Source organism: Ambystoma mexicanum, chromosome 3p, assembly GCF_040938575.1.
Source record: "Ambystoma mexicanum isolate Mex_15411 chromosome 3p, UKY_AmexF1_1, whole genome shotgun sequence".
NCBI lineage: Eukaryota > Metazoa > Chordata > Amphibia > Caudata > Ambystomatidae > Ambystoma > Ambystoma mexicanum.
Window position 1 is genome coordinate 151,723,909 of NC_090925.1, and position 12,724 is coordinate 151,736,632.

Sequence of the window (12,724 nt, forward strand, 5' to 3'; positions counted from 1 at the left end):
GAAGGGAAAGCCTGTGCGCTGCGGGAACCTTGAATACGAGGCCCTGCAGACCGTGGCGTTCGTGCTCTGGCCCCTGGGACCCAGCGAGCCTCAGGTGAAGCAGGAGAGCCTCCCTTGCTGAGCTGTTTTATGTTAAAGGGTACACGAACAGGCTCAGAGAAACAACAAGGTCACAATGCAGCCTGTTGTGTGTGTGTGAGTGGTAATCGGTAGCAGGCCTAGAAACGTGACCTTCTGCATTTTAATGTGGGGATTGGGGGAAAAAGATGCATCTGAGAGCGCAGCACTTGGTACGAGACCAGGCCCCAGGAGGTCTTTTCTGCACATTAAATGTGCAGAAAAGGAAAGCGATCCGGCGCCTATCATTGATGAAATTAGATGAGTTTGTTCAGTTAAGTAACTTAATTTACAGCCTTTAAATTGAGTTACTTAAATGAATAAAATCATATATTTCGTCAACACTGTGCCGCTGCGCATGCACTGCAGCAGCGCGGCCAGGCAGCAGGCCTTTCTGCTGGCCGATTTCTGCTAGAGTGCACCATACGGTGTAGGGTGAGTGACTAGGGGCAGGTTCAAAGCTCCCTTGGTGCACGGCAGTTATGTATTTCCCCAGAGTAAACCCTTTGCGCACGCACCTTTGTTATAGAGCAGACGTGCCTATATTTCACGATCTGCCAAACCTACGAGATCTGAAAAAAGTGCGGACTGCTCTGTAGCAGCAGCAAGCCTGAACTAAAGACTGGGGGTGTCTGTTGCGTGTTTACCCGAGGGGTGGGGGGGGGGCATAAAAAGACAGCACACCAGAGCTACATCCAGCAGCTGCATCACTGCGCACCTCGGCTCCTACATTACCGCTCTACATTCTCACTACGAGCTCCTGGGACACATACTCCTGTGTGTGCATCAACACCATGTTGAGGTGTGCGTGGACAGTGCCCTTGGAGACGTGTTCAATTTAGAACCCGGGCTCGGTGCACGCCACCAGTGGCAGCAATTAAAAAGAGTTATCCATCTCCTGGCATCAGGTCAGGTGAATGCTGTGCGGTGCCAGAGAGACATTTTCTGAAGTATGCTTACATGTTAAGACTTCTATATTAACTCCAGCTGAAGCTAAAGCCCTCTTTCATCATAACAAAAATAATTAAAATATTCTTCTGGATGAAGAAAATGCATACATGACAACAATGGCCTTTAAATGTGAGTGCCTGGCAGACGTTACCAGCCCTGGAAGAAGCGCCCGTGTGTGAAAGTGAAGCCCCGATGCAGCCCAGTCAGGGCCAGGTGCCTACCCGGCGTCAGCCTGTCGACGCCACGGCCGGGCCAACACGACCAACACCCCCGTACACTACACTCTGAGCCGGTTACAGCACCGGTCCGAAGGTATTTCTTGCCAGTTCATGCCCTGCCCCTGCGCTTGCACAAGAGAGGTGCCTGAGTCCGACTCAGGCAGGCTTAATGCTATATTTATTATGGCGTATAACGGCAAGTAAAGTTGCAGTTTTAATACACAGCAACAGTGAATGACACACACACACTACTTAACAGCGCAGGGCAAACTTCATTGGCCTGCAAGTGTTCTCAGGGCAGGTCAGCTCACATAGTCATCGTCGTTGTCTTTTACCAAGTTTGTAGGTGGCGCGCGCGCACCCTGCACCGTCACCTCATGCCCACAATGAAATGTCATTGGCTGGCAAACAGCCAATGAAATTACTGTATCCATGCTGCAGGCAGAGATTATCAATTCTTCGGTGCGCTGTTTACGCCCATATTAATAGTGGCAGGGCCACCTCTCAAGCGCCCCGCCAGCATCCTACCCTAAAGGGTTTGCAAGCTTTACGAAGAGTGCGTGGAGCTACAAGCTCCACGCACTTTACTATGGGAAAAAGAAGTGTAAAACAGGACGCGCCCGCTGTGGCAGCCGGGCCCATGATGGTCACAGTATTCGCCACAGCACCCCCATGCTGTTGGCAAATGCAAAACAGATTCAGAAGAACTTCTTCGGAATCTGTTAAATACTGTCTGGAATACTCACACCTAGTGGGGACCTAGTTGGGGGGGCGCCCTGCCGCCCTATGATAGCGGCCGCCACTGTTCGTGTCTGGTGCGTCTCATGTGCGTGCAGTGACGACCCGTTGTTTGTGTGCATGTGTATTCCCTTATTCACACGTCACACAATGTTATAAGTGACTTCTTGTTGGCTCCTGACTCTCACAGCCCACACGTTCATGCGAACCTTAAATGACGACGGAGCCCCGTTCCGATTTGACCTTCTCGTTATTATCCTCAACTTCCACTTTCAAACTCCTCGTTTGTCCCTCCCCTTCCGCCCTCCTCCCGCCCTGGCGTGCTCTCCTCTCTTAAAGGAGCCGCCTCTCTTTATTCACCCATAACATCTCCCCCGTGCTTAACATGAAAGCTGGGAATTTGCTCGATGAGCCTCGCCGGTATCCGCATTGTTCTTTGTGGTCTGCCCGGGGACTCTCTTGTTTCACCAGCTGTTTCGATCGGAGGGCTTGCACTTTCTTCAGCGGTGATCACTCCGGGCTCTGGGCTGTAGCGCGTGTCTGTCTTCCTTAGTTATCTCTGTCGAACCAGGACAGTCTGCCCTACCTCGAGCTGTGATTCTTTGCTTTCCTTTTCTTGTCGGCCCATTCTTTGGCACGTGCTTTCTTTTCAGCATCTCGTTCCCTTATGGCTGCATCTTGTTCTGGGGTATAATCTTCCCATTGGGGAATACGGGTCAGAGGGTTGTATTTTACAATTAGTTCCGCCGGTGTTTGTCCTGTTGCATCATGCAGGGCATTGCTAAGCATGCGGCAGATTGCTTGTGGATGTGGCATCTGATCTGCAAGAGCCTTCTGTCGTGTTAGTTTTATGGTCGCCATTCCATTGGCCTGGGGCCAGAGTGGCGTGATTTTTTTTGGTAGGGGAAGCCGAGGTGGTCTGCCAGTTTTGTGAAGTCGCGTCCCTGAAATGGGGGACCATTGTGTGTTTTTACGATGGCTGGAATGCCCCATTCACTGAATAGTTCATCTATGATGGGTGCTGCCTCGTAGAACGTTGTCGATGGTGCCTGCTTGACGAATGGGAATCGTGAGTACTCGTCGATTGCTATGAGCAGGTATCCTCCTTCCTCTAGAGGTCCATAGAATTCTATTGCAACCCTTTGCCAGGGTCTTTCCGGTAGCGGTATTGGTTGCATCGGATTTGGGTCTGTCTTTTTCGCTACTTGTTGGCAGGGTCCGCTGTGAGCTAGGATGTCTTCTGCTATGATGTTCATATAAGGGAACCATATGTGGTTTCTTAAAATTTTCTTGATGATCTTAATTCCCCTATGCCCTTCGTGGGCTATTGTTACTAGTGTTTTCCATAGATCTTTTGGGGCCACCAGTCGGTTGCCTCATAGGAATATGCCTTGGTCTGTGGCTTCTAGTTCTGAGTGTATCTTAGCTATGCGGCTTGGGTCTTTCTTTTTGGCTCTTTCGCCTCCATTGTCTCTTGCGTGCATGTTTTTCCATTTGTTCGTGCGGGTGAGGTGTAGGGCAGCTTTGATGGTGGGGTTGGCGTTGCTTCTGGCTGCGAATACCTCTGTTGAGATGGTGGGAGGCATGGCGTTGGTGGACAGGTACGCAATGTATTCCTCCACTTTGCAGACTAGTGAGCCGTTGTTTTCCGCTGTTGGGTGTCTTGACAAGTAGTCAGCTGGGTTTGCATCTCCTCCTGGTTTGTGTATTATGGTGTAATTGTATTCTTGGAGTCTTATGCCCCATCGTTCTATTCAGGGGGGCATTTTTGTTTTAGGATTCCCGAATAGGGACAGTAAGACCTGGTGGTCTGTGACCAGTGTGAATCTTCGACCAATTACAAAGTGGTGGAACTTCTCACAGGCCAACACAGCTGCTAGGCTCTCTCGTTCTGCCTGTGAGTAGGCCTTTTCAGTGGGGGATAGGGCTCTGTTGGTGTAGGCTACTACTGCATGTTGAGTTCTGTCCCCGGGACTGGTTTGGACCAGAATGGCATGAGGCCTACTGGGCTGGCGTCGACTGTGATGATGGTTTCCCATTCGGGGTGGAAGTAAGCTAGTTGACGGGGGTTGGCCAGGCTTTCTTTGATGGTCTGGAAGGCCGTCTGGCACCTTGAGTCCCAGTTGAAAGGGGTGTCCTTCTTGAGGAGAGTTCAAAGCGGGTCGGTGGTGATGGCATCATTTTGGAGGTACCGTGCGCAGTATCCTGCCATTCCCAGGAATGACCGTAGCTCCACTGTGGTTGTGGGGGCATGGCTTTTATTTTGTCAGGGTCGGCCGTGATGCCTCTATTGGAAAATATGTGTCCGAAGAATTTAAGGCTGGTTTTGTTGATGTCACATTTAGGGACATGAAGTGTTAGGCCGGCGTCCTGTAGAATCTTGCATATCGCGAGGAGTGCCCTGTCATGTTGTTCTTGGGTTTTCCCAAAGACAAGGATGTCATCACTGTAATTTAAGGCGTTGACTTCTGATGATATTAGTCATCTGATAGTTTCTTGAAAGATCTCAGCGGCTGAGGATATGCTGAAGTTAAGGCATTTATATCTGAATAGCCCCTTGTGTGTGGCAAAGGTGGTAATTGGCCAAGAGGCTGGATCTATGACGAGCTGGTGGTAACCTTGGTTAAGATCTAATTTGGAGAAGTTTGTTGCTTGATTTAGTCTGACGAGCATGTCTTCTAGGCTGGGTCTGGGATGTCTTTACCTCTGGATGGCGGCGTTGGGAATGCGCATGTTGACGCATATGCGCAGTCGTCCGTTGTCTTTAGGGACGATTACGATGGGGGACACCCAGCGTGTGGGTCCTTCAGCTTTCTCAATGATGTCGTTCTGTGGCAGGAGTTGTAGTTCTTTGGACACTTGTGCTTGGAGATGGAACCCTACTTTGTGGGGGTGTTGTGGTACTGGTGTTACTGTGGGGTCAATGTGTAGTTTGATGATAGTCTTTCAGCATCCCTACCCCTTCAAATAGTTTGGGGAAACGGGTTTTGAGGGTGTCTTTGTCAATTGGCCAACAGATTACTGCCAGGACTTCTTGCCTCTCCGATGGGTAGCCTATTATTTTTTCTGTTGGTTCATATTGGAGGTCAATGAGTGCCAGTGCTCTGGCTGTCCTGTAGCTGAGGAGGCATCGCCCCACTGAGGGGCTCTGTATGACGTCTATCGTCGTTGGTACGTTGAGGCCTCTGTGGGTCAGGTCGCAGAGGAATAGGTCTTTGGATGTTAGGGGTAGTGCTGCTCCCCACTGGAAAATGTGTGTTTTCGACGTGGCGTGGGTAAAGATCCGCTATTGTGTGGTGTAGTTCTTTGGTCATCACGTTGACGGTAGCCCCGGTGTCGGCAACAAATTGGTTCCGCGTGTTTCCCATTTGTACCGTCACTCTGGAAGCAGGCATGTCGTCTGTATTTATGCTGAGTAGTCTGACGTATTCTCAGTCATAGCCGTCCTGCAGGTATAGGGGTATTGGCTTTCTGCGATCAGTGTTCTTGGCGGGGAGTTGTTGTATGGGCCGTAGTCTGGTGCCGTGGAGGTCATGCTACTTTCTTGTTCCCGGGTTGTTGCATGTCCCCTGGTGTAGGCCTCATCCAGGGTGGTCATTCGGGGGTTGGTCATAGTGTTGGTAATCATATAGTTCATGAGGTTTCCTGTCAGGATCGATTTGTAGACCTTCTAGGGCTCTTACGGTGTCCGGGTGTTGGTGGGCCATTGTGGGACATGTCATTCCTCTCTCAGCTGGCCACCGGGCGTGTTGTTCTGTTTGTGGTTCCGGGTGTCGGCCAGGATTTTGTGGGGTTTGTTGGCGGCCTGATCCTGTTTCGGGGAGTTGTTCTTTGCACATGGCCTGGAAGTGGTTTTCTTGGCCACAGTGCATGCACCTTTGGCCGATTGCAGGGCATGGTCCTCTGTGGGGGTATTGAAACCCACATCGGTAGCATTGCCTATCACTTTGGGGTCGTTGTTGGGAGCTTCTAAAGGCCTGCCGGTTCTGTGGGCTTTGGTACCTGGTGTATGGTGTCATGGCCGTGATGATGTCGCCCTTTTTGGATTCTCGATGGCTGCGGCTTGGACGTCTATCCGTTCATATACTCTTGCTAGGTTGAGGATCTCTTTGAGGGAGAGAGGTTTTTTCAGGAGGTGCTTTCTAAACATTGATGATATGCACCCTTCGATTATTCGCAGTCGAATTGCTTCGTCATCGTTGAAGTTGGCAAAGTCGCATTTTAGGATTTTCCTTTGAAGGCGGATGACGAATTTGCCTATGGATTCATGAGCTAACTGGGCGCATTGGTTAAAGGCATAGCGTTCATAGTCTCTGTTGGGTGTCACTACCAGCTTCCCATTGATGGCTTCCAGAAGGCGCCGATACGTGGCTCGTTCTTGCGGTGGAATTGTTTGTATTAGGTTTTTGATCTCTCTTCCTGCCACATTAGTGAAGATGCTAATTTTGTTGGGAGGATCCTCTAATCCGATGGCACCTACAAAGTCTTCAAATTCCTGAACCCATTCTTCCCACCGTTGTCCCTGATCATGGTGCGGATTGAGGGTAAATGGGTAGGGGCGTCACATAAGGCTGGTGTGGGATGTGGGGCCAGCATTGGCAGTTGGGAGGGCCCCAGCGTCAGCGGCCACTTGCGCTTGATCTGTCATGGTGGTATCTTTCGTGGTGGTATGGGCGTGGTGATTGAGAGTTGGCTTTGTTGGTGGTGGTTGTGGTCTGTTGCTGGGTGTGACGAGGTGGGTAATTAGCCCTTCGGTCTGCCGGGGCTGTTCGTGGTATACAAATGGGTGCCTGCAGTCAGGAGTGGTCCCCTTGTGTGGGTGCTCCTGTTTGCATTCTGTTCTGTGCTTGAGTGTCGGGCATCTGAGTGTACCCCTTTTAACTTTTTTTTAACTTCTGTGTAATGTTTATGGGTGGTGAGCGTTACAGGTTTGCTGGTTTCTGTCTGCGCTTTATTGTACTTGGATGGCTGGCACTTGTGCCAATTGGGCCTTCAGTTTGTCTCAGGGATGGCCGTCCGCTCCGTGTGACGGGTTGGCTTTTGCGCACTGATCTGGGGGTCTTTCACGTGTCCTGGTGCTCAGATTGGGGCGGGTTTCCTTACCGGCTCTCTCCCTTTTATTGTTTTGCGGGCTGCGTCCGGGCCACTAATGACTCTGGCTGCTGCTGCGTAGGTCCACACATGTTCCGGCATGTGCGTTCGGGCTCCTCTCCGCCTACGTACTGTTCTGTGGGCACTTACATTTATCGTTGTTCGTTTGCCTCTCACCACTGCTCTGTAGTTCCTGCTGGGCATATAGTCACTGCGGTAGTCCTCTTCCGATGTCGATTCACTTCCTTTCCACTGCCAATGGGCATCCTGCCCGTGGTTTCCCGGGCTCATAATCGCTGCGGTGGCCCTCCTCTGCAGGGAGTATGGTTACTCGCACCACTACTGCTGGGCGTCCTGCCCGTCTGTGGCACGTCGCGGATGAAGCAGCTTCTTCCTTTCACTGCTGGGCCCTACCGCCCTCCCTGCGGCACACCGTGGAGGCGGCAGCTTCTGCCTTCCGCTGCTGGGCCCCTCTGCCCTAGTGCGGCACGCCGTGGATGCGGCGGCCCCTCCGGTGTCTCACTGGGCTGTCACGCCCGACCCGCGGCACGCCGTGGATGCGGCGGCTTCGTCGCCAGTTGTTGACTCCTGACTCACACAGCCCACACTTTCATGCAAACCTTCAATGATGACAGGAGCCCCGTTCAGATTTGACCTTCTCTTTATTATCCTCAACTCTCGAACTCCCCGTTTGTCCCTCCCCTTCCACCCTCCTCCCGCCCTGGTGTGCTCTCCTCTCTTAAAGGAGCCGCCTCTCTTTATTCACCGATAACACTTCTCTATCCTGTTCCACATCCTAGCCATATGGAATATTAGTGAGAGCGCATAACCGTTCACATATCTGGACCTTTGATCCGTCAGGGTTATTGCCTTGATGTTAGCCCCTCCCCTCATAGAGCATTAGGTGCTTTACTCTAATCTCATTTAGTGCTCGGCATACAGACAGCTGATGCTTAGCATTTTCCACTATACCGGTTCTGCATAGGTGACAAGTCGTTCTGCTGGTATCAATTGTACGCCAAGTGGCGACCAGATTGAATTTTACTCTTAAATAATCTCTTCTAGTTTGTGGCTCAGGGTACTCACATACGTGTAGTGGTATCTGTCCATATCTAGGGAGGTAATTATAGTGTTCAATTGCTAGTTTTTTGTAGTTAAGGGCACTTTGTTTTGCTCATAATTGTACACCTTGATGGGTTGTTTTTAATCGCGTGTTTACGTGCACTGCCATTCATATTTGTATTCTTTCTATTGTTTTATTTTATTATGTGTGCCAGTTTAAAATACATTTTCACATACATTTATATACTATTCAATAAATATTTTAAATACATAACAGTAATTAGTATACAGTACTGATAGAGTACTTTTGAAAAATCAGAATTCATATCAACCTACAATTAATTACATTCCAAAGTCTAAAACTTAATTACATAATCAATAACCGATGTGGCGAATGCTATAGGTTTATAGGAATGTCTACCTACATATATCAGACAGACCATAATATACCCTCACCACCCTTCCATTTCTTCCTTATTGCAGTCACGGGAAGGATGGATTGCCACATCTTGTAAAATGCAATGTTGTGGTGACCATACTCGGCCATGAGGCAAATTCTCCAAAAAAGAATATATTTTTATGTCATTAGGATCAAGGATAAACTCGACAAAATAAGCCATATAAGCCTGATAGCTTACAATGAGTGAACACATGTCTATTTGACGCCTCAATTTCCCTATTATTACACATCCTGCCGTTTCTTTCTTCTTGAGGAACACCCATTCTAGGGCCCGTGACTGCAAGAGTCGGCAATTGGTTAAAGCGAAGAAGCCTTAAGAACCTTCTTAATGTTGGGTCAGGAGCCATCACTGTGTACTTTTGGGGCCACGAGAAGTGAATTTGACAGCCTTAATCTCTGTGTGTTTTAAACTGGCTAAATGCTCATGGTTGCATACCCACTCCCAAAGTTTGAGTTCCTTAGTCAATTCCTTACTCCATATTTGAAGATCCTCCTCCCAGTTTGAGGGCAATCCAGCTTCCGCAAATAGTTTTTCATTTAGCAATTCTGCCAAAGGATGGCCCATCTCGGCGTTCGTATGAGTACCAAGCAGGGCCAATCAAAGCACAGACCTTTTTGGCTTTTATATAGCGTAGGCCATGCTCACTGTAAGTACAAGTGTCCAATCAATGAGGTTAATCCCAGTTCTAACCGTATGGCCTTGATCGGGACACACTGTGGCAACCCCAGGAGTCTTCTCCATACTTTCCAATTCAATTTTGTAACCACATGAAGTTAGTCATAAAAGTAGCATCAAGACCGCAGCCAAAAGTTTTCTCGATCAAAGCCTTTGAGTGCAATCATCTTACTATTTTCTGCCGCAATCAGGTCCTTGCATTTATTATCTGATCCCTAAAGTATTTATAAGTATTTACCTTCTCGATACTCTCACCAATAATTGGGTTTTTCTCCCCAGCTTTATAAGGACGCACATCAGTTTGATTTTCTCATAATTGAGAACCAAACCCTTTTCAGCAGAGTGGCTTCTTAAACTTCGATTGTTCTCCTCATCTCTATCAGGGTGTGGTACATGAGCACAACATCATCTTGCATACATAAGTATCTCTACCCAAACCTCCAGGTTTGCCATAACAACAACTTTTGCAAGCCCATCAGAGCCAGGTGCTCTTGATTTTTACATTTTTTGAGTAAGGTTTCTTCCTTATCAAAGCTGAGATCAAACTTTGGACCCCGACTTTGAGTCACACATTTATGACCAATTTCCCGTCCGCCATAGGTTTTTGTTAAGTAGTCAACAGAGCTTTCTTCCTTCATAGTGTTTGCAACTGTTGATTCTTTAGATCTTATAATACCATTGAACGTCATCCAAAGGCTGCTTGTAGCACAATTACATAGGATGCCCATCATGTGTTGCCACTGGGCATTCTTTATTGACAGCCACCACCTTTTCAGCCACTTTCTGTGTTTACATGTCTTCCTTTTTGATATGTGCCACCACTACTTCTGTGTCCAGAGGCGATCTCCTAATAACTCTAATAACTCGTTGAAGGCACATTTTGGCGTCACGTATTACTGGGTCATACACTCGGGCATGCTTAGCTGCCTCATAGATTGCCCTAACTCCAGAGGAGGGGGTGTCGCCATCATACACAAATGCAGTCTGTCCATGAGACTAGCAACCTCCTCCAATGTCCTCTCCTGCGAAACATTATCAGTCAAAGTCCCACTTACTGACTCCCAAACCCTTAATATCCACTTGAACTACCGCCCACCAGGCCCCATTGGCACCTTTGATGAAGACCTTAATGTCATTCTATCTAGCAATCTCAAAAGCTCCTCTCAAGTTCTCACCCTGGGGGACTTTAACTTGGGCTATAACGACCCGGCAGACCAAACAGCCAGCACCATAGCTAACACTCTTGCTGAACTTGGCTTTGCGCAAAGAAGCATGGCACCCACTCACTTGAAAGGTAGAATACTTGACTGGGTGGCTGACCACAACTGCTTAGCAAAAATCACAAATACCACTCCACTTATCTGGACCGATCATCACCTGGTATCGTTCCTGCTGTCCACGGACAGACCCCCACCTCTGCCTAACACCACAGCTCCTCCTACTCTCACAAGAAATAATAAGAATATTACTCCAGAAAGACTCATCCCGAATCTACTCCCCACACTCAACACACTCCCCGATAACCTGGATCCAGAGATCCTGGTTGAAGAATATAACAAGGTTATGGCTTCCTCGCTAGACCTCATTGCCCCACTCAAACTCAGATCCAGTAAATTGAAAATGCACCTCAACAAGTGGTACACCCCTTTCCTCAAAAACCTAAGGCAGCAAAAGAGAAAATGCGAGGCCACCTGGAAAAAATCCCCCTCGGCTGAAAACAAACTTAAACTCTCCAAACTATCCACACTCTATAAAAAAGAAATCTACCTGGCCAAACGAACCTCCTTTGACTCTCACATTTCCCAAGCTAAATCCAATATGAAAGAACTTTCCTCTATACTCAAATAAGTAGAAGCCCCCATACTCCCCCCTGACACTTGCACCAAAGATAAAAACTGGTGCTCTGAAATTCAAAATTCCTTGGCAAACAAGATCATGACCCTTCAAAACAAAATCTCTAGCAAAAAAGCTGCCCTAAAAGACACTTCAAGTTCTCCAAAGTCAATACTCTTGAAGTAGAAAAAATTATCCTATCTTTGAAACCTTCTAACTGCCAGGGAGATCTGTGCCCAGCACAGCTTATCAAAGATGCCGCCCGTGACCTCTCCCCCTTCATCACCAAACTGATCAACGCTTCCTTCAACACTGGTTCCATCCCTTCCAACCTAAAACAATCATGGGTACTTCCATTATTACAAAAACCGACTCTGGACCCAGCTACACCCACAAATTACCGACCTATAACTACCGCTCCTTTCTTACTAAAAATCCTTGACAAGGTCGCCTATGTACAAATACAGAAGCACCTGGAGGAACATCACCTCCTAGGATCTAGACAATCAGGGTTCCACCCTCAACACGGGACTGAAACTGCACTTATCAACCTAAAAGCTCAGATTGATACTCTTAGGGACAAAGGGCAAGTTGCCTTGCTCCTCCTCCTCGATTTATCTGCAGCTTTCGATTTGGTCGACCATTCTGTCCTATGCTCACACCTCCACTCAGCAGCACACTTCTCTCCAGAGGCCATCAAATGGATCACCTCATTCCTCAACGGAAGAACTATGAGGGTCTTCTCCCCTACTGCTGCAGCAGACCCCATTCCTATCACTTGTGGTGTCCCACAGGGCTTCTGCGTCTCCCCCACACTGTACAACATATTTACCAAGCCCCTTTTTGATGATCTGGATCATCTCAATATCACCTACACTAACTATGCAGATGATACCCAGATCCTCCTTCCGCTTTCTGGAGATTATGAAAAGGATTTGGCCTTGCTAAATAGGGTGTACATCATCATTCAGGCATGGATGGCCACTCACGGACTATGCCTGAATGATGAAAAAACAGAGCTTATCATCCTGGGTACTACGCCCAGTTTAAAGAAACGTAGCCCTGCCTACAACTCTTTTATGATAGATGGGAATAATATAAAAGTCGGTCAGGAGGTCAAAACACTGGGTCTCTACTTGGACTCCAATCTTTCCTTCAAAAGACAACTGAGCTCCCTGGCATCATCAACTGCATACACGTGCAAATTAATCCGTGCAGCCAAACCATTTCTGTCAGACACTAGCTGTCTTACACTCGCTAGAGCCCTTATACTCTCCCGCCTGGACTATTGCAACGCCCTTTACCTGGGAACCTCCAAGGCTATCACTTAAAAGTTACAAACCCTCCAGAACAACGCCCTGAGAGCAGCCCTGGGCATCCCTAGAAGAGAGCACATTTCAGGACTTAGTTAACAGTATAACTGGCTCTCCACTCAAGACAAAATCCTCCGAAAAACGGCATCTCTAACTCATAAATCTCTCAACAATGCTGCACCGATCTATTTGATCAACAGGTTCCATAGACAAGCTTCCGCTAGACCCCTTAGAACTGCATACAAAGACTGCCTCACTGTCCCAA

General features: G+C 48.3%; 1 protein-coding gene across 1 annotated transcript in view; it reads left to right on the top strand.

Annotated features, from left to right (window-relative positions):
• LOC138580181 (killer cell lectin-like receptor subfamily B member 1B allele B) overlaps positions 1-12,724 on the top strand; it is a 248,556-nt gene that overhangs the window by 10,558 nt on the left and 225,274 nt on the right. The window lies entirely within an intron of this gene.